The following is a 25,278-nucleotide window of genomic DNA, read 5'->3' as shown; positions in this document are numbered from 1 at the left end:
TCAGGCATGGCTTTAGCCTTACCAATATGTCTGTTCCAGAGCAACTCCTAATATTTGATATCCTTAAACAGAGCCCATTAGGAATGCAATTCTATTATTATTATGATTATTATTATTATTATTATTATTATTATTATTATTATTATTATTATTATTATTATTATTATTTATTATTATTATTTATTATTATTATTATTATTAGGCAAGGGAAAGCTGCTTGCCAATCATACATACAAAGAAGATACTAGATATGAATCTTCTATTCCATTTGAGTTGTGCTTGGCAACAGGTTCGCCATAACCTTGCCATCAACATGGAAGCTGTCAGAGGCTCAATTAAACTCAATTAGCTCCACTAAACAATACACTGATTAAAAAGGTTAAAGCTTTGTGAGGCAATATTTTTTTATATCATCACTAAAGCAAATGACTCCCTATAATTTAAACGCCTTGCTAGCAAGGCCAGTCTCACTGAGAATCGACAACACAATCAATATGGGAGCGCTGAAGAAAAAAGTTGGACATCTAATAAATGTCCAGTCTATGTCTGGAGCTATAGAGCTGGACCAGTAAATCAAGGCCAATATATTGGCGGATATCAGCTTATTGCAGATATATTGGTGTCGGTGTATACATGCTTGCCGCTGATTAACATGAAATTGCAGGACAGAAAGTAGTTTCAAGTAGGTTTGATTAATATAGAAACATTGTAATCATTACATTTTTCAACGATACAAAGGACGATTGTTGTTTAAGTTATTAGTTTATATTTTTTAAATATTACTTTCGGCCTGTGTATTCGATTTTCTAAACTCCTAAATGTCCGTAATGGTATCAAAATGTGAGCGTCTGTCGGACTGTAATATGTATTGATCAGTGATGGCCTTTGTGAGACAAGCTGTATTAGTTCACTTGTAAACCCACACAGTTGGACTAGTTTTCAGGGTACATTTCTGAATTTTTCTAGGATAAAAGATGGAGCTAAGACAGTGTAGGGCTGGTTGTATATTTATGTAGTACACACTTGAGGCAGTTATGTAATTGGTTATGACTTACTTGCTTTCATCCCATTTATGTTCGCAGAAAATATATATTCTCTTAGGCAGACCTGTGTGAAGCACCATGCCTTCAGTTGCTTTGAATATTTACCATTCACATAACCGACAAAGAGTGCTATGTGGGATACCAACAATAAAAAACACTGAACTATTCAGGCTCTCCAGGTGGCAGTTTCAACATCTATTTCTTTCATTCCTTTTTTCTCCTTTTAAGTGAATTGTGACAAGTTACGAAGAAGATTTAATGATGCTACTCAGATATATAGCGCATAAAATGTGACTGGCATACCTCGCAATAACAAAAAAGTCCATTAGTCAGATGGAATTTTAGTCAATAGTGTTGAGACAGGTTTGGTGTTGACTCAAAACATTAAAAGGAAGTTATAAAAGATACAGCCCAATATTTATTGCTGGTATACAAACAAATAAATATCTTTAACATATCAATATGTTATCACATCAGAACCACAGGGTGTAATAAGTAAAGTGTACTGAAGCCACTAAAATGTTTCACAGGCTACTTTTATTCAAAGTGTAACTCGAGAAATGTGTAATCTTTTGCTAATTTTCCATTAAAAAACACATTACACCCCATTTACTGCCAGAGAGATAATTCTGCCTTTAAAGAACGAAAAGGGCGGAGCAGCGTTAAAATCAGATAAGTGAGGGTTGCATGGCAGTCGATTAATCTGTCTCATTGCCATCCATCAGAATGGCTATAATCCTGGTGGGTAAGCCTTTCCCACTGCAGCCCTTCCACTCTATATGGCCGAGGTGAACAAATAAAAAAAAAAAAGCACATCTTTAAAAATATTGTAGATTGATTTATCTAAAACATTACACGCCACATTTGCCACTACATTCAGCATATGGCTCTGAGAGAACCGCTCATACACACCAGGCTGTGCGACACACTTACTCTAATGAAAATCTTTATAGGGGCTATCAGGTAATTCATGCGGTATGCTGATCGTTTTATATACTTATGATGGACAAAGATGAGCGAGTTACACCGATGTTACAGCTCACCTTCCAGGAATATGAGAACATTTAGCCAAATTCATCTGTAACCATCAACGCAGAGGAAACTGATGAATCTGATCACCACAATACAACAGCCCTGCACCAAATCTGTGAACATGAGGTTGTGATTATTTTTCAAGGATTTGTGCTCCCATGTTGGATTGTATTATATAGTTTTGCTGTTATGTGTGGTCTGTGTTAATTTGTCTTTGAAATAAATGGAACTTGCTTCATGATAACAATCAGATGTGTATTTGTACACCAGGCTGCAGCGATCGGAGAGCAATGCCAGGACTCTGATGGACATTAGTGCCTAAATAAACAGCAGACTGATTCATCTGGTCAACTGCTTACAATAAGCAGTGACAACTTCGAATTGCAAGAGATTAGAGAAAAGTGGCTAATTTGCATCGTCTGGTGTCCTTGAAGGATTCACACAATGTTGCATTTGCAGTATGTACAGACAATACCCGTTTACCATATGCAACAATATTATAGGCTTTGCATTACCTCAAAGAAATTCAGCAAATGTAGCAGCAACAAGCATCCAGCCGGTTAAACAGTACAGAACATACGGAAATATATAGCCAAGATGGCTAAATGCCCATAAGCCTAGTATTTACCCCATGTTAACAAACGTCATGGTTCTCAAAGACTGCTTTTACCAGTTTCAGTAACGTTGCAGCACAATGACAAACCATCTCCGTCAATATTTTGACTGATTCAATCATACTTCCATTCAGTCATTTATTATCTATGCTGGAAGTAAGACAAGTGACGTTTTTACAGTCCATACTGTTTGTTAATCCGACCCGTTGCGAGCACACTTCTGTGTGACGCGACGCCACTCTCGTTTTAAGTAAAACGGGCACATGTTTCTCTCAATCTGGCACTTTCAGTTCCAGGCGTCATCCCATTAACCTTGGGATAAACAGCCGTGCCTGTGCTACCATGGCAATGCTGACAGAATGGCAATTGCCTTGTCATTTCCGTTTTGTCCCACTGAGAGAAAGCATCCATGCTGTATGCCGCCTGGCAGACCTTCTTCCAGGATTGGCACACTAGCACTTGCAAAAATCTACGCTGATCAGTCCATATGTGTGAGTGGCACTGACAACATAACACGGCCAGCAGATATAAGACACAGTATGGGCAGCGGTGAAAGGGGCCAGAACAGCTGGAGCAGTGGTAAGCGAGGTCAAAGCATTGTGTATGCTGCAGAATCCCTGAAGTAGGAGCATCGGAGCAACATTTTTGAACAACATTCCTGCTGTTAGCTTCAATATGCTGCTAACACTCCAGATGGTGGAGACACAGGCTTTGTAGCGGCGGTATCGAGTGTCCAGGTTAGACAACTGATGAGCTGAGGGCTTGTGCAATGTGGGGCAGGCCAGAATAGTTACGCAAGTCTGCAATCAGTCAACTGATGACGGATTCTTTTTTTATTTTCGATGTCGGTCAGTAACGCTTACTGTAAAAGTGTTACTGACATCTTTAAAATCACCAGACTTCAGGAAATGCTGGGATTTCAAACATAGCTAAAAAATAGGTCCATTAGGGCAACAAGTATACGAGGTCAGATGATCACGCAGGTTGTAGATAAATCCACAGTTACATGTATTTGGAAGAGAAAACAAAGGCAGATGAAATGATTACCCCAAATGTCATGTTCTAGAATAATGTTACAGCCCAACGTCCTGGTTCAACTCTGACATTTTATATGCATTTCTTCACATTCTTGAGAGATTATTAGTGGCATTACTGATGTGCTCAATTTTTGTTTTCCATCAAAGTTAAATGGAAGCTAATGGGGTAAACCTGGCAGCTTGGTTACGACCTGTACGATCATCGGACTGCTCACATGTGTTGCCCTGTTGGACCCATTCTTAACGACGTCACCGTGTTTTGAGACCCAAGCAGTTCATTTGGTGACTACGATGGCATAACTGATGGCTGATGGTATGAAAATGAAACCTTGTGCCGTAAATAAACTATGACAAATCAGAAATTGTATCTTTGAATTTGTCGGAAATCCCTTTTGTCAAAATGAGAACCCTCTCAACAGTATGTATGGCAAACATGGACCATTTGGTGCTGCAAAATATTTATTTAAATAGATCATCTTTTTTTTTTTTTTATCTAAAATTTGAATGATTGACACAGAGATATTTCAGTCTGGACCAAAGTGTTGGCCCAACGGCCTAACAGACAGACGGAAATTGCTTTCCTTATAGTCCTGCTGCCGGCATGGCAGGGCTTTGTCCTTTTTCCCTCAGATAAGCGAAGAAATTCATAAGCATTGTGCCTCAAACCTATCCGTTTCCATTACTAAGATACTCCAGATACATATTCCTACATCTATTCACAGAAGTAAAGACTAATTTAATATTTTTCACAATGCATGGCGCCTTTACTGGCTATGTGGAGAGCATTCAGAATGAACTCTGAGGCATGGTTGCCAACGTCAGTCCCGACTACTGCGAACTCCAATAACGGAGCTCCTTTGCACAAAACAAACCGACAGACTTCGTTCCGCTGTCTCCGTGTCCCGCAGATCTCTTTACATGCTTCCTGGCAGCTCTGTGACCTAATGGCTGGTATGTGATGAGGGAAAGGGAGAGAGCTCAGCTCACAGCTGAATGGACTGTGAGGAGAAAGGAGCAGACTCGGTCTACTGAACGATGCCGTTTGAGAGAGTTTACCAAGAAACATACAGACTCCAAACCACACTGCATGACAGGCAACCAGGGATGGATATAGATCACAAATCCAATCACTAGCTCATAGGTTCATAATTTCTTGGAATCATTATCGCCTTAGATGGAGCTCAGTCTAACTTCTATTTTCTGTGCTATGTGGGATTGTGGCTTACATTTTCAGATAGACAAGAATAAGAGACTGCATGCAACCACAATCAAAGTGAGGAAAATCATCCTGGCAAAATTGGGCCAGCCAGTAAATGAGGTCACGCTGCCAAAAACTACAAACTATTACGCCATGAAGTGTCTCATGCGACTGAAAACCAGTTTGAGTCTTGTATTGCTGCCTTTACTTTACTCTTCAACAACTGAAATCTATTTTTATTGATAAAGTTAAAACATGCCCACAAAGTCTTACTGCGAAAAACAGAGGAAACTTCCAGGTGACGGAGAGAATGTTTATGGAAGTAAATCATCAATTGTAGCAGTTAGCCCTCTATCTCCTCATAGAGAACTGTACTTTCACAGGATTTTATTGTTCGATTCCTTTACTGGCCCATATGCTTAAGACGACTTAATTATCAGTGAACCATGAAGGTAAAAAAAAAAAAACATAATGCCCTCAGTGGGCGTTGGAAGGCTCTGAATTTTTACCAAGGAATTACAGAAAGTGAAAATAATTGCTGTCCTCGGTGCTTTTGAAAGCTTTTTCTCAACATCGTCGAACATCCACTTCTCAGAGATCTGAAAAAACAGGTACTCCATCAGCGCAGTTTGCGAGGAAGAAAAAAGGCATCTGTGGTCACCACGGGGGCACAAAGTGATGCATGACTGAGTCTTCAGTTACACATCACCAAATTAGAGGTGCCTTTGTTTGACCTTGTCTTTCTGTCATGAACACAGAGGCAAGCACACCAGAAATGTCCTCTTTGTGTTCATTCACTTCATTGCAGAGATACTGACACAAAAGTAGGTAAACCGGCGGATTTGATGATTAAAATGGAATGAGCTGGAATCAAGGTTTTTTTTTTATTTTTGGAGCTTCCCAACAAAAGCCCCAGACAGAGGCAATTTAGCTTTGGCTCGGCGCTTGTTCAAAGACACGAGCGGATAAACGTATATATCGAACCTGTCGGGATGGTTGACATGTGTTGAGGGCAAACTTGGGGGAGGAGTCTCCAGTTAGTAATCCAAAAAAGGAAGTCGACACTAATTCAAAGCACTTTATTTAAAGAAAAGACGGAATATTTTGTTTTAGAATTGTATTGAGCACTTTCTTTGATGAGAAAAAAAAATGGTTGTATCTTTTGTTTGAACAAATTCATTGATCAAATGTCATCTTAAGCATTCTTAAAATTGTATCCATCCACCGCATGAACACACCTTCTTCTGATGACAAAATGTGGTTGAATCATTAAACACAGAATTCATTCATTCAAATTAAAACAGACTGTGGAAAAAGTAAGACCGATTCCATCGGGCCGTACACATGTCTCCTTGATTCAGTCAAAGGGAATGTAAACATCCTTGGGACAGAACATGCTGTTACAGCAGAGCTGCTCCCACATCTGGACCCACACATCTGCACACATTAATGATAAGGTAGCGAAATCTGCACACACATTGATTAATGACTAAAACCGTTTCCAGATATCAAATTGAGCTCTTACTTTTTTCTTAACCACAAGACATGTAAAAGGAAAAATTAACTAAGTGCACATCCCGACTATTTGAGCTGAAAGTGCTTTATTTTTTTAAGTTGAAAAAAATGAATTCAGTTGAAAATTTGAGAAAATAAACTGACTTTATCCGTCAAACTCCTCAACCTCCTTCCTTTGTAGACCTTTCACAACACTATACCATCTAATAAATATGATGAATACCAGCCCCATACAGTAATAATTACTTTCCATTGTTGTATCCAGAACCATTATAGTAGCTTCCTTGGAGTTACTGCAAGACACCTACTGTGACAGGTGATTAAAGGTCTGTCTGCTCTGGGAGATAGCTGACAGTAGGTTCAGATAAGGTAACTACTTTCCCCCAAAATGTAACGCTAAAGCCAACATAAATCATCAAATCCAATGGATCATCAATAATCCTCTGCTATCTCAACCATCAGAATTAAACTCCACAAGAGTCATTTTGAAGCTGATGCTGCGGGTCACTTACTGACCCCTGTTACATAAGTTCAGATTGCTTCTTATATAACAGGGGGTCAGTTAGTTTAGATGTTGGTGTAGATCAGTGGTTTTCAACCTTTTCCGAGCCGCGGCACACTTTTTACATTAAAAAGATCCCGCGGCACACCAACAACCAAAAACGTTACAAAATGACACATTTTAGCATAATACAGCATATATGCCATGGTGTCAAACTCAATCTCAGAGAGGGCCAAAACTAACAATTGGGAATACGTTGAGGGACAAATAAGAGTCACCATTTAATAAACAGGATAGAAGGGATATTGGACAAAGTGCAAAAAGAATACATGTTTAGGTAGACTACATTATTTTATGCACGTACCAGAGCCAGATGTTTGACATCTTTTCTTGGCTGCCAGTTCATTAATATCTGGGGTTAGGTTCTGTGGAAACCCTCAATGTGGAGTGAAGGTGTGCATCAGTGAGACGACTCCTGTGTGGGTTTTTGTTCATCTTCATCACAGAGAAAAGCTGCTCGCACAGGTATGTGCTTCCAAACACACAGAGCATTTGAGCAGCATGCAGTTGATCCTTACGAGGCTTTTCATCTGGGTTATTTTGTCCAGGACCCAGTTCAGAGTCTGCATTTTTCCTTTTCAAATATTTCTCCATCGCTGTTCAACTTGTCATCACAACCTCTCCCGCGCGTCATTTAATGCTACTGTTTTAAATGAACACGGTCATTATTGCGCTACCTACTGCCACCCACTGGCATGGAAGCGTATTATTACTTAGCCAGCCACTATATTGCAGCTCAGACGCTCAACAATGGCAAAGTATTTGCAACAACTAAATAATATGTTTTTGGACTCATTAAGTGAAATTGGACATTTTCTCACGGCACACCTGGCGCTCTCTCACGGCACACCGGTGTGCCGCGGCACAGCGGTTGAAAATCACTGGTGTAGATGAATGATATGATAAGACACAAGTTGTGTTAACAGATTCGGGCCTTTAAGCATCAGTCAGATTTCCAGGCCTCCAACTAGTTCCTGGGGTGGTCCGAAGTGGTACTTCACTTAGCCTCTATAGATATTCATCCGCTTTATTTGTCCAGAAGATCTGCATTTCATCAGAAATTGGTACAAGCTACCACGACTCAACTACAAAGGATCAGAAGAGCAGAGTGGTCATCTCAATAAAGGCGATAAAGCAAACCAGTGTCAAGAAAGATCTTCTCTAATTCTCTCCAGCATTTCACAGCAATCTAATGGCCAATTAGCAGGACCGGAGCCAAATGTTTTAGAAAAAGAAGAGGAGGTTAAATGTCTAATCTCCAGAGAAGTAATAATCACAACCTAGAGTGTGATGAGGTCGTAATGTGGACTTGTGGTGGGAGGAGGCTCGGTGAAAGCTGAGATCACAAGCCGAGCTATTGTGTATATGGAGAAAAACTGAATCTTGAGATTTAAAAAGGGTTTGACCCTTATTACCCTGACAAACACCACCATGTTTGCTATGGTAACTAACAAAAACACAGCAATACAGTCAATGCCGTTTTAATGACATACCCTTTAATTCTTCTTTCAAGTAGAGTGCATCTTCCTCTGATATGGTAGAAAAACTGACGGGCACCAGCAAGTACACACCCACACCCCCACCAACACTGACAACACTGTTTTTTTTACCATACAGTGAGCAGCTTGAGCAGCTTTTGAGTTAGCAATCAAAAGAGAGAGTGGGTGTGTGACACAAGTTAACCAATATAATCTGGAGACTGTCTGTCAAACAAAAAGTGGAATAAAAAGGGAAACTTTGCTAGTTTTGAACCAGTGTTTTGGTTGCATTGTGGATGGCGTGTGCTAATGAACAATGTTCGGTTTTCCTTCGTGTTCCCTCTGTGCACATTGTGCAAACAATGACTAGAAGGGCTCACATTACATGAAATGTAGAATTGTATTTCAACAGGATCCCCTGAATTTCAGGGGACAGGAAGTAAAACATACTGACAAAATCTATATATTTTTTTCATATTTGGTCGCCAATCTTTCAATCAGTGCCTGAAATCTACAACCCGTAGACACTACAACAATCTTCACTCCTTCCTATATGGCTTTTGGTCACCAAGGGAAATGCATTTGGTCTGAGGTCAAATGACTTGGCCCGTCAACAGCACCCTTTCCCATTAAAAATTGGTTTTCGATCAGGTCATTTTTGGACGGTGGTTCTACTCCACTGTGCTTCAATTGATGGATTATTTACACAAACTGCTAGAAACTCCTACACTGCCACAATAGACACCCTAAAAACATCCTTATTAAAGCTGAAAAGTCCGCACTTAAAGCTGATAGTAAGCTGTTAAATTGTGAACACAATGTGCTGGAGATCACAGTTAAAATATTGACAAAAATATCCCTGTCCTAACACTGTCTGACTGCACATTTTTGTCAAGTTGCAGTCAGTTCCCATTTGAGGTTATATAACGGTATTTGAGGCGTTATCTTAACCCAGACAATGTTTCATTATGCAATTAACAGTGTGACCTCATACCCCTCACCCCACCCGGCCATTCCAGATACGGGCTTCCCTTCCAGCTTGTGTCTACAGGAGAGGGTGGAGGCAAAGACAAACAATCCATCCGCATATACAATGTGTCTCAGTAGATGCTTTAAAAGACTAAAGGGCCCTTAATAGTTAGCCGCCGACTTCAAAGCCTACACTTTACGTTTTCAAGTTGATTATTCATGCATGTGCTCATTACCGGCCCTTTACAAATCAGTAATGGGAAGCCATCTTTGGTATCTTAACCACATTTATGCATCACGCATTGCAAAGAAGTCAAATATTGAGTAGTTGATTAGACGCTTATATGAGACCTTTGGGAAAGTGCATTCCAAAATAGCACCAGAATCATTGGTATCATAATGATCAAATATATATATAAAGTCTAAATATGCTCACTGCTTGTGCGTATGTTGGTGTAGTAAACTGTACAACCATTGATTTCAGGTGGTCTTGCTGAGTTCTGAGAAGAAGGCATCTGATAAGGATGGCGCCACGGCCGTCTCAGAGCCGGAGCTGAATCTTTCATCATGGGTCATTGTGTTCCACACAGCAGCACCAAACACATAAAAGCAGGTAGAGGAAGTGGTAAATCATACAGGCACTGCGGCCTAATTGGCCACCAGAATGAGCTCCAGCCAAAATATTGTTTTCCCTTGGCGCTATCTGCTTCCATCTCGTGGACTTTCATAGAAATTGTGGCTTCCTGTTCTTGGGTGTTGGCCGCTGCGTAAGTACAACATCCCGTAGTCTGTAAAAATAATCTCCAGGACCTTGTGTGAAGAATGAGAGGGACAGAAATACATTCTGTCCCCATGAGGGAGAGCTTCCCCTTCAATTCAAAAAACGTTAACAGTTTCCCCTTCACCATGGCAGAGAGCCAACATGTCTCAACATGTTTCAGAACCGTTCCTTCTGTGTGGATCTCTGGAAGATCACCACACAATACATTTGACAGAAATGAAACAATGACACATCTATTCTCATTAACTTGCATTACCGACACAGAGTGGTGCGTGTGTGAAAGATGAAGCAAGTCCATGACAAAATCATCATTGTAATAATGCTTCATTGCAAATGCTACATCTGTATTTGATGCCCAAACCACACAGCCAGAATAAGTCAATGCCCTCAGGCCCAGTTAGACTCGCTCTGAGTTGAACACCTCTATTCTTGAATCCAATTGATGTTACACAGCTAACTTATGTAGCATGCTGGAGAAAGACGAGACGGGTGCAGTTTGTGCTCCATCACTCTTTACGTGGTCCGTCTTGCCTCATAGCACAGCTGCTGTTCAGGTGATTGGAGAAAGAGGCAGCAGGTGGACAGATCGCTCTGTCAGATCAAACAGCTGTAGACTACAGTATCTTTCTGCACACAAAATGTCCACAAATAATTAGCTCAAGTCCGACATCAACTTTTAAAAAGGGAAAGAGAAAGGGGTCTGACCTAAGTGATTACTGTCCACAGCGTGAGTTGCAATTCTCAGTGCGTGAGAGTTAATGTTTAATTAAGTTAACTAGAAAGCTGAAAACACTGATGCAGTGTGGGATATCTCTGCTTAGCACTTTTAAAAACAACATCAGGCAACATATTCAGAAAAAGATGGGGCACATTCTCCCTGAACTGCCATATTCTGCTAGCCAGTCTTTACATTAAAAAAAAACCACAATAGCAATACTAAGAGAGTATTAGAGAATCTTATTTAAAATACTAAATAAAAGGAAACCGTTTAGAAACTATTACTGTGATAAGTACGTATCCTATATATCTGAGCAGTTGATTTTGTATGTTCTCTATGATATAAAAGTATTCTTACACCACTGTTAGCTTCAGACCCGCTCTGATACCAGAGGTCCTAACCAGTTTACTGTGGCTGCTCCCTGTTTTACCATTCCTCCCAGTCCCCTGTTATGCTTCAAATTGAATTATCAAGGACTTACAGGAAACCTCTGATTATGTAGATTTTCCCCATTTCATTTTCTCGAAATAAAAACAAGCAAGACAAAGGTCTGTCTACTTCATTTTGCTGCATGATAAGCATGTTTAGGCTACAGCCCTTTCTATTGATATGAGAATGGGTTAGGCTGTCTCTTCTAGTTTATGTTTTCCAGTAAGTGCACAATTATTGTTTTCTGTTTGGTAATATGTTGACAAAGTAACGCAATTTTGAGTGATTGCATTATTTAATCTATGATTAAAAAAATTCACTTGACACTTGTGTTTAATTTGTGATTTAAATTCAGTTTCAGTCAATGCAAGCAGTTTAAATGATCAATGTTTATGTAAAACAAAAGTCTGCAAAATGTGCAACTTTTCAAATACTAGAAGTGAGTTTACACAAACTGATCAGTCATCAGTCTTAGTTGTGGATTGAATCTGATGAAATTGTTTGCAAGTAGACGGATTTGTTCATTATTTCAATAGATGACCTCACCACAAACTAGCTCAACATATGAAACAGCATACAAAGCATGCAATACACATTTTACTTAATTTCTTTATGTAATCAAATTATTAAACTATGATAGTGAAAAACTGACCGGTTAATTGCAATCGGGCCAAAAATGCACTGCCCTACACTGCCTGCCTTCTGGAGAACTACAATGGAAGGTGCCAGAACATTGTTAGCTGTCGGGTACATTTAGGGTATATTTAAACATCTATTTATGTGTGTGCCTGAGGGCATTGTCATGATGCTTTAATGTAATGGTGTCCAATAGGCAGTAGCTGTATGCAACTCAACATTGTTTACATTGTTTAGATGTGCGTCTGTAAGTGCGTGAGTGACTGTGCCCCTCAGTGTCTGTCCACGGCTAACTCACATTCTGCTGCAGTGAACTGCATAATATGTTGCATGGTTAGGGCTGCATGCTCTTGGCCTATACATTACTGTGCCAACAGTTGTTGTAACATTTCTCCAGTCCTTTTATTCCACCAATTAAGCATTATCACCAGTATCCCAATCAAAATAAAAGGCCTCTCATAATAACTTTGACAGAATAAGTGTCTCATTCCTGAAGAAATGTATTTCTGTTTGAAAAGGACAGCTAGGAACTAATTCATGACATCCAAAAAGAACGGCCAATTAAAGCCTAACACATGGATGGTCTTTGTTTATTATTTCTAGCTTCCCTGTAACCGTTGATTCATTAACACAGCTGCTCAGCCAAATCTTTACTTTGTACAAACAAATCATCTCGTCTACAGACATTTTTATTTAGATCCAGAGAGTTTTAGTCCCTGAAATTCAAAAGTACTATATTTGATGTAGAAGATGTTGTCTTATAATACACTTCACTCTAATTTACTTAGTTTAGGATTACATATCGTGTGTCTGTAATGACACGGTTTGAGGAGAGAGGGTTTTTGCATAGCTGAACTAAATAAAGCTAATGAATCAAGGCTATTTCTGTTGAACTTCATAGTTTTCCACAGTATAAAAGAGCAGCGTTTCTCTCAGGGTTTTGCCCTCTTGTGTGCACATTGACACCAATCCAACGCTGCATCAGTGCGAGGAAACCTCTTGCTAATTGTAAACAGGAGGGAAAGGTGAGCACTCTGCCGAGCAGAACACAGATCTCTCCTCTGTAGAGCCGCAAAGTGAACCGCTGATTAGTGACGCTACATTACTCCACAATGTCCAAGGGCAACCGTTTCATATCAGCTCACTGTCGGAAGCACAGACGCTAACCTCGGCACTCGTAAATGTCTTGCAGCTGGTCGTGTGATGGACGGTTTAATAAAAGAAATAGCAATTGTATTCAAATCACAGTCAATAGGATATTAAGGAATAATTAGTGAGTATTTCAGTAGTTATTAAAATCGAGATGAAGCACTGAGGCTGACGTAGATAAGATACTGAGAACAACTGCACCATAGTATGTTAATAATCGCTGTTCTGTTTCTCAAGACTGGACCAATCGGGGCACTGCCTAGTTGGACTGTGCGCACACGCACACACACACACACCAGAATCCATCTTTAATTTGTCCCATCACTCTTTCCATCTATTCCTATTGTTACACTTCTTTTCAGTGAGCACCTTATCTCACTCTAAGCCATCACCTCTTTCTGAGCAGCTATACCCTCATGTTCCATTTTAAGCAGCCTCATCTATTAGTTTAATTATCTCTTCTTTGGCTCTAGGAACTTCAACTAAGCTATGAACTTCCACACCCGACTATTAAAGAAGGCACGCTTCGACCACTTATTCAAGTCACTATAGCCAGAGAGTCATTAAATCATTCTGCTCCAACTGGGTACAAGTGGAAAGCGTAAACTCTAGATGATGTTCTCATTGTCTTTTTCAGTACACGTTTGGTTACGGTAGAGCAAAATACATGTTATGCATGATATTAGGACGTCTTTAGAGCTAACCCCCCCCCCCCCTTTATCTTTTTTTCTTTCCTCTGATTCGGTTGTCTTTCTGTACAGAGCCTTTTTACCCGACTCTCTTCAAACACATTCGTGCCAAATGACAAAGTAGACTGCTGCATACAGCAGCATGTCTTAAAGCTCTGCAGGGCTGTAATTGAGCACAGAGATACATGGAGCTAATTGCTAACATCAGCATGCCAACATGCTCACAATGACAACGCTAACATGATGATATTAAGCAGGTAGGACGTTCACCATATTCTCCATCTGAGTTTAGGCTATTAGCATAACAACATTTCCTAATTAGCCCTTCACACAAAGTACAGCTGAAGCTGCTACCAATGTTATTAGCTACAGTAGATGTTGAGACATTTTACTCAAAAATATGATCCTGCTGCTTTAGATAAAAAGTAATTAGGATAGGTCCTCTGAGAACCATGAATATTAATTTGTGCCCATTCATCAAGTAAATGTGGAGCTTTTCCACCGGACAAGTTAAAGCGTTGACCTTCTGGTGGCACTAGAGGAAAAGTCAGAACATCACCAGTCAGTAGGATTCATCCTGTGAGCAGTGTGGACATTTGTACAAGATTTCATGGTTATCCATCCAAGAGATATTTCAATCCGGCCTAAAGGGGACAACAGCAGGCAGTCAGGCAATGCCGTCTCTATAGCCATGCAGCTAGCATTGGCTAAAAAAAAATGCCAAACATTACAAAAGCAATTGTGTCAGCGTCCGTGCATAAAGCAGCTGGACATCGGAGAGGGAGGGCAGAGGGAGCAGCGGCAGATGCCTGCCAAAGTGCTCTCGTCCCCCCTGACTGAGGGACGACGCAACGGCAGGAGGATGAGTTAACTGTGGGTCACTGCAGAACGGTGAAGCAGGACAGGCATGAGGAGACATGGCAGGCTGCTGTCCCCCAGGGGACAGAGGCTGCGAGACACACAGAGGTCCCTCAGCCATGCATGTCATGGCATCAGGATGACCCCGGAGCATGAGGTCACCAGTAAGCAGACCATTAGCCAGTCAGCAGGCAGAGGTGAAAGATCTCCACCCACACGGTGAACCATCGGATGACATGTTATCGAGCATTTTATTTCGCCTGCTTGTGCGTGTTATTTTAGAAGAGCTGCCGTTTTAAGTGTTTGGACCTATAATGCCAATTTTACACTGTGAAAACCGGCAAATGTCTCAATAATCCTCCCTAAATTGCCCATGATATAAAAGCTTATCTCCTCTCAAAATGTCTAAGATGTACTGCGCAATACATACATTATGTCCTCTTTACAATATGTGTGACGGACACATTTTGTCTCTTATATTAGCTTCAATTGTCCATTGTACAGATTGTGAATGACATTGGGGAGGGAGTATGCAATGCAAAAAAATCAGATTTCCATCTTTCATCACAAAGTGGAGATCAGCTCTGGAAATCACATGTACACAAGCTGTCTGGGACTGATACAGAGATCCATGCACGGCCCTGACATTCTAATTATCTTCCAAAGGCTTATGAGCTATTCTATTTCTCTACTAGTTGAAACAGATATATGCAGATGTGCACAAACACAGGCTTACACACTGACAGAGATTCACTGAAAAAAGATATCAAAATAACAATGAAATGACAATGAGACAACAATTAAAATAGCTTTTCCTAAAAGTACGACTAGAAGTAGTTGCACTAGCAGTACTGCTAGTGTCACTCTATTTTCACTCTGACCAGTTTCGACTGATATGCAAATCAACAAGAAGCATTCATGTATGTTTGAAAAGCCAAAACGAAAACCCACTTAACTGTGTGAAAAAGTCCTAATAATCTCCAGACTTAACCGCCACTTTCATAATCAACAGTGTCTGGTTAGGTAACGCAGCCAACGCTTGGAATTTGGTGATTGTATAGGAAAGGTCAAAAAAAGTCCCCACATTTAATAGGTGTCCTCTTTGTTGCATGAGCTCTCTGCAGGGATCACAGCTGAACACAGAAGAGCCAAAGTAATAGTGCGAGACACGGAAAGCAGACAGCCAGGGGCCATCTTAACATAACCTTCTTTGCAGAGGTAAGCACCAGCTTGAGCCAAATTATATTTCCATTTTTCACCTGTGTACTTCGACCTGAACTAAACAGATTGTATGTATTTATTAAATTGGCTGTATGGAGAAGCCTCCATCTGCAAAGCTACAATCTGCTGCGTATTTGTGTGGTTTTCTCACTCGTCCTTTGCTCGTATTTCCACAGCTTGAGAGTGGGAGAGCGTGTGCACATGTGGGTACATGTGTCAGTCAGTAGACACTCAGAGGCAAGAAAGTGGAAGGAATTAAAGTAAGTGCTGCGGAGATAGAAACTGTGCAGGTTTTTCTCGCCTTGGGTACCCCAAATATGCTAATGAAGCCACAAATCACGAGATAGCACATGACCACATCCCCAGATGAGTGTTGAGCTAAGCACAGCAAGCAGCCATTTTAAATCCAGCCCTAATCCACGCTGTGTCTCACCCTCCTCACTACCCCCATAGCATCCTCGTGCAAACCCCTGCTCAGAATTGAAATGCGGCTGGCATTAGGAAAGATAGATGAGGAGGGAAATTAAAGGACAGAAGGGAGGAGGGAGCTCACTTAGAGGAGCAGAAAATTGACTCCAGAGGAGAGGGGAGTGCTGGAAAAGATTGCTTAAATTCATTTCATAATTAAAGCTCTTGCAGGCAGCTCTCCACTATGGACATAAAAATACAAAACAAAAGTTAAAAAGTACAAATCCTATTTCTCAATTCCCCTCCAGTGATGCCCTTTGTTGCACCTTCACTATGCATTTCTCCTACAGACACATGCAACAGAAAGTTACTGTAAGTGCCACCTAAATGAAATTATTTTACCACAGCAGCTAACGGCTGTGGTGTACACACACACACACACACTCTCAGGTAATGGACTCATTTTTTTTCTTTCTCAAAAGGAAGTAAATGGCTCCATTCATAAATATCAGAAAACTGGAGACATTAACACACATTAAAATGTTTCCAGCATGAGGATTGCGTTTTGCTCATGTATAAATCCTGCCTTGTTGCTGAAGGAAACGTGTCAGAGGGTGTTTGGATTCTACAATGTGTGATAGCTTAAACCTTTCTTGCAATATGCAAAGAGTAGCTTCTAACCCAGTAATTTCTTGATACATCTATATTATTTATTACCCCTTGCAGGTGTATGAGCTCCCACTTAAATGAGTCATGAGATTCTACAAGACCAAGAATGACAGGCTGGAGTTTTCTTCCTCCTGGCTGCTACGGTTAGAACATGAAGCTGGATCATCCTCGATTAACATAAATGTCTTTCAGATTGTATGTTGTTGATGTACGTGCTATATTCAGAGTTTTTAAACTGACTTGAAGCTACCCAACAAGAAGTGTGATTGATAAACTGCATCATATGGACCCAATATTGACAAAATTACAACAATCTTATCTATCCGTACTAATTATAGAACCCCCACCACCTGTAAAAAGATAACATATCAACCAGCCCTCAGGCACCACTAGCCAACAAAACAACACGGTACAAAAATCAGGCTGGAAGCACTCTGAGCTATTGCCCTCTCTAAACTCGGCTCACCCCCTCAGCAGTCATTACTCTTCTATGTTGCCGTTGTTCTGCAAGCTAAGCAGGGACAACAGTGGCTACATGTTTACACAGCAAGTGTCCTTATAATTTAGAATCCAGACAGGAATCGATTGTTAACAGTGTAATTCAGTAAACTAGAGATAGTAGCACAGGATAAACAATCTAACAAACCTGAGAACGGCAGTGAACTAGAAGCAATGCAGTACTAAAGACCATCAATTGCTTCTATACACTCCGTCTCTCGCTGGTGCAATTTCATGCTAACATACCTCTCAGCATTGTAACATATGATTGTCAAACAGTTTTATAATTCAAGCAAGGCATTGGACATTTTCCCAACATTGTGCCATTATGCAACTATTACGGCCTTGCCCCCCTGCAGTTAACGCCTCACCTCTGTGGGGGGGGGGGGGGGGGGGGGGGGGTATATACTTATTACAAAGTAAGTCATCATGATTATGAGTTTCAAAATGTGCTGAACTGCTAGCTAGCTCATTCCAACTCATCAGCATAACCACATTAGAGAGGAAACCTGTGGGCTGGCAATCTCATACTTCCTCAATATTGAAATCCCAGCAGGCCAAGCATGTCCACATCCATTATGTTGGACCTGAGCCACCAACTAGGCCTAATATGCTGCCACGAGGCACACCGACGCCATCTGACACCTGAAATTAAATTAATTAGGTTTACACAACAAACCTGTCGGTCCGATACATCAATCTGCCCAATGCAGGGAAAGCTGAATAATTGGCTGTATTTATTGTTGTTGCTGTATATTGGGCCTTAGCTTTATGCATCCTAATGGCACATGCCCAGGACACTGTTCTCTTGACAAGCCAATGTGACAATACGAACAATCAACTCGAATCAAAACCTCACTGATAGAGTATTAGTTCAGGAAGCCCTCATTTATTTCCATCCTTAATATATTTACGTCATCTCGAGAAAGGAAACAGATTGGCAGAAGCAGTGGGAAGTAAGATGATTTGGAGCTCAATTGGGCTAAATTGGTTGCTGCCAGCGTGATACATCATGGAGAATTAAGATGCCTCTCCCCCAGCACAGAACTTCGGTAGCCATATTGGCACATCTGTCTTGGGCCCACCCCTGACGGAGACAAATGGACCAATTCTGGCACACAAAGGCTGATCCAAACTGCTAGCAATAACCAAGATGAAAAATGAGTCCGCTTGGGCCCTGGCAAAATTCATTTTTAATAATTAGTGTTCCTACACCTCTCATTTCCTCAAAAAATGAGTGCAGGTACTACTACAGGTTGATACAACACATCAGCAAGGCTGGAGGAATATAGATGATGTTGCGTTAAGCTTCCATCATCACAGAGAATGGCTGTGACTATAAATGCAGCGTTGTAACACAGATTAATCTCTATGTTCTCCCAAGAGGAGGAAATTAATCAAGTCCAGAGAGCGCTGTGGCGACGGGAGGCAGCAGAGGAATGTTGCAGGAGGAGCACAACAAAGTTCAAAAGTTCCTCTGGAACCTCCTGTAAATGAACAGAGTTTCTATTCCCAAAATGAAGGGAAAAAGGTTCCACTCAGGGCATCATTCTAAAGGGCAACACAAACATATATACAGTCAGGGTACAAGTCAAGCCATGTCTGTTTTATCTATATATCTCAATATCACACATTTGCCTGAAGGGGCTTGCAGTAGCCAGGAGGTGCCAGTCCAGGGATCGAATGTGTTAAAGTTGCTGCTTTCCTGAACACATGACATGTGTCAACTGGCAGTGAGTGTTTGCTTTGTGTTGCTCCAACTGGTTGATTTGGGATATTTAGCGAAATTGTAAATCAAAATATTTTGTGAGTTAACTTTTGCATTTAGAAGAAAAAGACAAATGTATGTTATGCTAAATAAATGACTATGCTAAAGTTAATTCTTTTAAATTCCCAATTAATATAACAATCAATTTACCTCATATAAATATAAAAAAACTTGTCTGATTAATGTTTCAATATTTTAATCAATCATCTTCTCCTTAAAACAAACAAATGTAACAATATAATAGACTATATTTCTAAAATGCCGGATCAGAAAAATACCGGGCATAAAATTGGAAAGGGTCGCTGTGACACATCATTTAATTGAGTCACTGTATGTCATAACAGCCCTTTCCCTGAACAGGACAATCAGTATTTTTACTTCAGTACTTGACTCAAAACTTCAAATTGTTATGACATTAAGATGTATTGCAAGTGATGAACAATAATAATTGAAATTGAATAGTTGAAATTGACATTGTGCAAAATGTATGTATTTTTGATATCTTAGACATCAATGACGCTGACGCCTGACGCTCAGTCCTGCTTGTGTGTATGCGCGCGTACGTTCTAGAGTGAGTAACTCTTGTCCACGGCTATTCTCCCATTCTGCTGCAGCAAGCTGCACAATATTGTGGGTGGCCAGTTAGTCCTCTTGTGGTTGACGTGGCTAACACTTTGTCAAAACACCTTTTAATTCCTGTTTTATGTTGTCATTGATTGCCTGTTGACTCCGAACTCAGTCGGCCGGTAGGGGCCACAGGCACTAACACAGCTGAGTGCATTGCCGAACGTCAGCCACTGCCCTGCGGCCAGAGACACAGTGGGGGACACCCATAGACTTTATGTATGAGGAAAAAACAGTCTGCCCACTTTTATAGCCGTGTACGGTGTGAAAGGCTATCAGCTAACGGAATTACCAAACACCTGACTGCATCGCCGTGGCTCAGCAGCCAGAGACGCAGTTATTTCGTGTCCTTTTTATTGGCTATCAACGTCACGTTTTACGCATATTATGTTGTAAAAAATACACGTGACGCCTTGATAAACCTTTACGCCTGTGAGACGGAGCAGAGACGCGCGGCTGCACAGAGCCGGTGCAGATGTCTGTATAGATCAAAATGAGAGCGTATCTGACGTGTCAGTGGAATATGTGTCTGATACACTTGCGGTTTAGACTGGGGCTTAGCCAATTGTGGGTTGTATTCATTCAAACAAACGATGCAGCAGTGGGTTTTGCAGACGCACCTGGCGGAGATCTGCACTCTACTGAGTGCACATTTCTAGGTTAGTATGAATTTACTATTGATGTCGTCGGGAATGGCACATCAGAAACACGGCAAACTACAGTCCCTTTGGGATTAAGCACAGTCTGAGGAAAACCTATTGCTTAAACTTAACAAAATTGTAGCAGGTGCGGGTTGGGGCCAAATGCTTTACCAAGCAGCAGACTGGGTGCACCACTTAGCACCGCAAAAATAGACACATATCATGTGAATGGCTGGTGATTGGGGTGCATAGTGATGGAGTGATAGAATATCTTCACCAAAGGACCTACTAATGTATATTTCCAACTGGGTAATGCTAAAAAATATTGCTGAAACAACCGCTTCTGAAATTGATATTACTTAACAGCCACTTGGGAGAATCACAGGGCATATTGTCTCGCTTATTGGACTGGATGATAATTGGAAATTAAATTCATCTGTGATTTTCAGCTGCCATTAGAAGTATTTCATCCTGGCGGAAATCTGATTTAACAATTGGTTTGCAGGTGTTGATTTGGACAACAAAAAGTGTGCATCATGATGCAGTTCACAAAACAAATCCCGCAAAAACTTTAATATATAATATTTGTAAGTAAAACACCATTATTTACTATAAATCAGATTTCATTAATGGAAATCACCTCCATCTTCTTATCCATAAAAACCTCAGTTAGGGCTGGTATTTGTATCAACATCCCTTTAGAGTATGTCCCTGTATCCTTGTATAATAAAATGCCCCGTACTTTATCCTCCATGCATAACCCCATCACGGCCTTATAGTCAGGGAGCTTTGCTTTAAAGTCAAGTGCTTCTCATACATGGAGGTCTACTGGGAGCAATCCTCCTCTCGATTCATTAACTCCAGGAGGCAGAGCTCCTTCTGTTGGGCACCATGACAACATAGCGTTGCTCTTTTCCCTCCAGTCTTTGTCGGGGGTGTCATGCCGTAAGAGACAAAGTGCCCTGCCTTCACAAGCAGCCAGCAAACTTAAGGTTGTATGAACCATAGAGTTTAAACATGTTAAAGACACAAAAAGTCATGTGGGGAATTTGGTCAAACAACTGTCTCTATAAAGATTATATTAACGAGATAAATTGTCCAATTGCAGAATAATGCATGATTGACATGGTTATCCGAAAAGCTGGGAACACCTCATCAGTGCAATTGTAGCTACGCATTTTCACCCAAAAATGAAGAGAATAATGGGATAGATCTAAAGCTACAGAATGTGGGTGCAGCAGTAGATTTGAGGGTTATTGCAAAGTCTAAACAAACAGCCCTGGCAATCAAGAGCAGTGGGTTACCTAATCTTGTTTTGTACCCTCTATCCTCTAAAGTACTAATTAAGTTGGATCAACGTAGCAATTGATTGAAAATGACACTTCACTCACTTCATTATGAGAGACACGAGTGGAAAGATTGCTAATGATCACAGGAAACCTCAGTGAAGTGGAATAAAACAGTCAGACTGAAGGAAAATATAATCCACGTATCAGACCATCGCAGGCTCTTTCAGTGGCTACAGCAGCTTGTCAGGATGGCTTCCATCCAAACATCCATGACTGCTGCAGTAGGAGCTCTATCAATGCAGAGCACAGAGCTTGGAGGAAGAAATACATCACTGGAGGTGTAGTGCCTAATAGCTATATTATTCATCTGTGGAGGTAGACTTCCATCACATCTGAGGGATTTGGGCTACAGCAGCATGTGCTCTTTACTGCATTTTTAATCCCCCAATTAAGCACAGTTTTTTTTCTAACCATCATCAATAATTCTCCCCGTGAGCACAGCGAGAACATTTATTTCATTAGAAATGATTGCTTCATATCAGTCTGAAATGACACGAGAGTTAATTCAGGAACTTGACGAAATGTCATAATGCAGTGAAAACAAAAAAAATGAGTGTTGATTATCTTCAGGGCGTTAATCTATTTTTCCACATCTAACGCCATTACTTATTTGCTTTTGCTTTTTCATTCTACACACTGTTAAAGGGGATCAAGCATAATGCTTCTGCAAATGCACATTAAGGTACTCCAACTGTTGTGCTGTAATTAAACTAGAACAATAAATCAACACGAGTGCAATCAAAAGCTAACTACAGCCTACATTGGCCCAAACCGTAGAACGACCGATAAAGGAAGTGAGAGGAACCAACAGAGAAGATGTGAAAACCTGCAGAGATATACAAAGGGGGAAATGATGCATAGCCCTGTTCCTCGGGGAGTCTGATGGTGAGTATGATATCATCCCTCACACACACACACACACACACACACACAGAGACACGCACGCACACACACAGACACACGCACGCACACAGCATGCCTTAAATAACTTTTAATCAAATTTCGGAGTGCAGGTTTCGAGGCAACTTGCAATGAGGTTCATAACCAAAGCACACAGGAAGGCGACATGTGATGGAATGATACGAGCTCTCATTGCACCGTGTGTCTTAATCCTCATTGCATTGGGCTGATGTGTAAAATACGAAGGCAATCTTTCTCATCAATCTGTTGTTACAAAATAGAGTGCCCATTTCAACTGTTACAACCAACACATTTGCTCAGAACAAAAGGATTCAAGAAACCTTCCAAACCGTTGCGCCACTATTTGCGATGCTCAAAATTTCTGAGCAAAAATGTTCCACAGTCTTCAAACGGCTCCCTCCAGCAGAAGTTTGTAGACTGTGGGATACACAGTGAAGGCTGTGGGAGGTCTGTGAAACAATGGGCGATGTACGCTATCGCTATGTGTGTCTAGCTCACTGAAATGAAGTCTGTTTTGCACCAGTAGCTTCTAGCTTCAGGCTAACCCTACTGTGTGCATTTCTTTTACACTCACTTGCACGGAGCAAATGCCCTTAATAACCATTTAGCTGCTACGGCACGCTCGTCTGTCCCCCATTCACAGCCTTAGCCACTAATTACCTTTCCAAAGCAATGGACATTTCTGTGTTCCCTCAATGCTTCCCCCTTTCTCAGTACAATCAGCCAGCTGCCTTCCCTGGTAGGAATTGGTGCTCTGCACGGGCCTGAAATGAATGTCCAAAACCAACTAATGTCAGCCAGTCCCCCAACCCGATGTTTGTTCATTGTTTTGTCCACCCTCCCTGGATAAACATCTTTTACATTAAGAGATCCTATCTTCTCCAAATTACCAGCCTGCCTCTTGATAGGAAATCACACAACTGCACACAAAAGCAAAGCTGGATATTCCCGGAAAACGGTTTTGTTGAATGTTAGTAAGTATCATGTCAGCCTGCAGCGTCGACTGTTTACATAATTATAGATACTTTTCTGTCAGATAAAAGACATACGGTCCTATAATTTAACAGAGCAAAGAAATGAACCATGTCCGAAACAAAACGGATGTCTTAGTTAGTAAATATATCGGAACCAGTCATGAATAAGATTGGTTCCTGCTGGAGTCTGGACTTAAGTCTAGTCCCACTAGTCAGAATGTGATGAATATGGAAATTTAAATAAGCAATCATGAACTAAAATCAAAGATCTGCACATATACAATGAAAAAGGGATAGAATAAAGATGGATGTAAATATAATGCAGCTATGGTTTCCCCCTGTGTTTTATAGCAGTAGTGGGACACCAACTACTAACATCATGAAAAACTGTATACACTTTTATGAAAAAACAAACAAACATAAACCTTTCAGAGTTCTTTGCTCTCTTTCTGTAATTGCATTTATTTATTTGTTTGCCTCAAACCATGGGACAAGCAGTGCCAAAGACAAAATATTCCATCAGTATAATAAATTTCAGAGCTGTGATTCACTCCAAGAGCAGAGGGACCACGTTTGATATTTGCTATGGGCTGTTTTTGGACCTTGAAACCTGTAAATATAATTTAACTCAGTGCTCCTCCCTTCCTGAGCTCTTCCAGTGAGGTGCCCTCGATCAAAGCACATAACCCCTATTTCCCACCGGAGCTGCTCGATGGCCAACAGAGGGCTGTGTTTGCACCGTGTTCACGTGCACAGCTGAATAGGAAGCAGCGCTCCTAAAGAACATTGATGTCTGCTTATCAGAACTATTGCCCGCCAAAAAAACACATCTCTCGAAGTTCTATTTATATACACAGAGAGAGAAATAGCAAAAACAACAACATTGTTGGCCAAGATACATGCGACTATCGCTTAGCTGGTGTTTCAGAATAACGGAGCACACTGTTTGTTTTTACAGCCACTGCAATGATTTGACTGTAAGATTGGCAATTGAATCAGGTACCTTCGATCGAATTGTCCATTATTTGGGCTAAGCCCTATAAAAAAAAGCATCCTACATTTGAACAAGGGATGTATAATGCAGAAGGAGCTTTTTCTCATTGATTTTCTTTTCCCCTGTGGTATCTAAATATTGAATATATAAGTAAGTGGATACAAAACTAGTTTACTGCAAAACGTTGCATGTTGGTAGCCTTTAGAGTGAAGATTTAAAAATGATAATTGATGTGTTAAACCCATGTACAAAATGCATTTTAGAGTTGAAACTATACTGACATCTGTATTAACAAATGAAATAAAAAAAATATGTTTTGGTTCATTTGTTTTTTGCACACAACTTTCTAAAGCTTATAACTAAGCTGCTCCCTATTAAAGACAATCAACGTGCCGTTTTCACTTGAAAAACAAAACTCTACACATATGCAATCATATACTACCACTGTGAGAATATTTACCAGGCTTTAAGTGCACTCAATGAATCACTCATCAGAGCGTACA

The 25,278-nt window shown here is 40.6% G+C and overlaps 1 protein-coding gene across 1 annotated transcript in view; it reads right to left on the bottom strand.

Annotated features, from left to right (window-relative positions):
* Positions 1 to 25,278, bottom strand: part of ca16b (carbonic anhydrase XVI b) — a 91,784-nt gene that overhangs the window by 44,639 nt on the left and 21,867 nt on the right. The gene's annotated exons all lie outside the window — the stretch shown is intronic.

The sequence above is a fragment of the Pholis gunnellus genome (genome assembly GCF_910591455.1).
Source record: "Pholis gunnellus genome assembly, chromosome: 3".
Lineage (NCBI taxonomy): Eukaryota > Metazoa > Chordata > Actinopteri > Perciformes > Pholidae > Pholis > Pholis gunnellus.
Note: the sequence above shows the minus strand (reverse complement) of the source record. Positions and strands in the feature narration are given on the sequence as shown.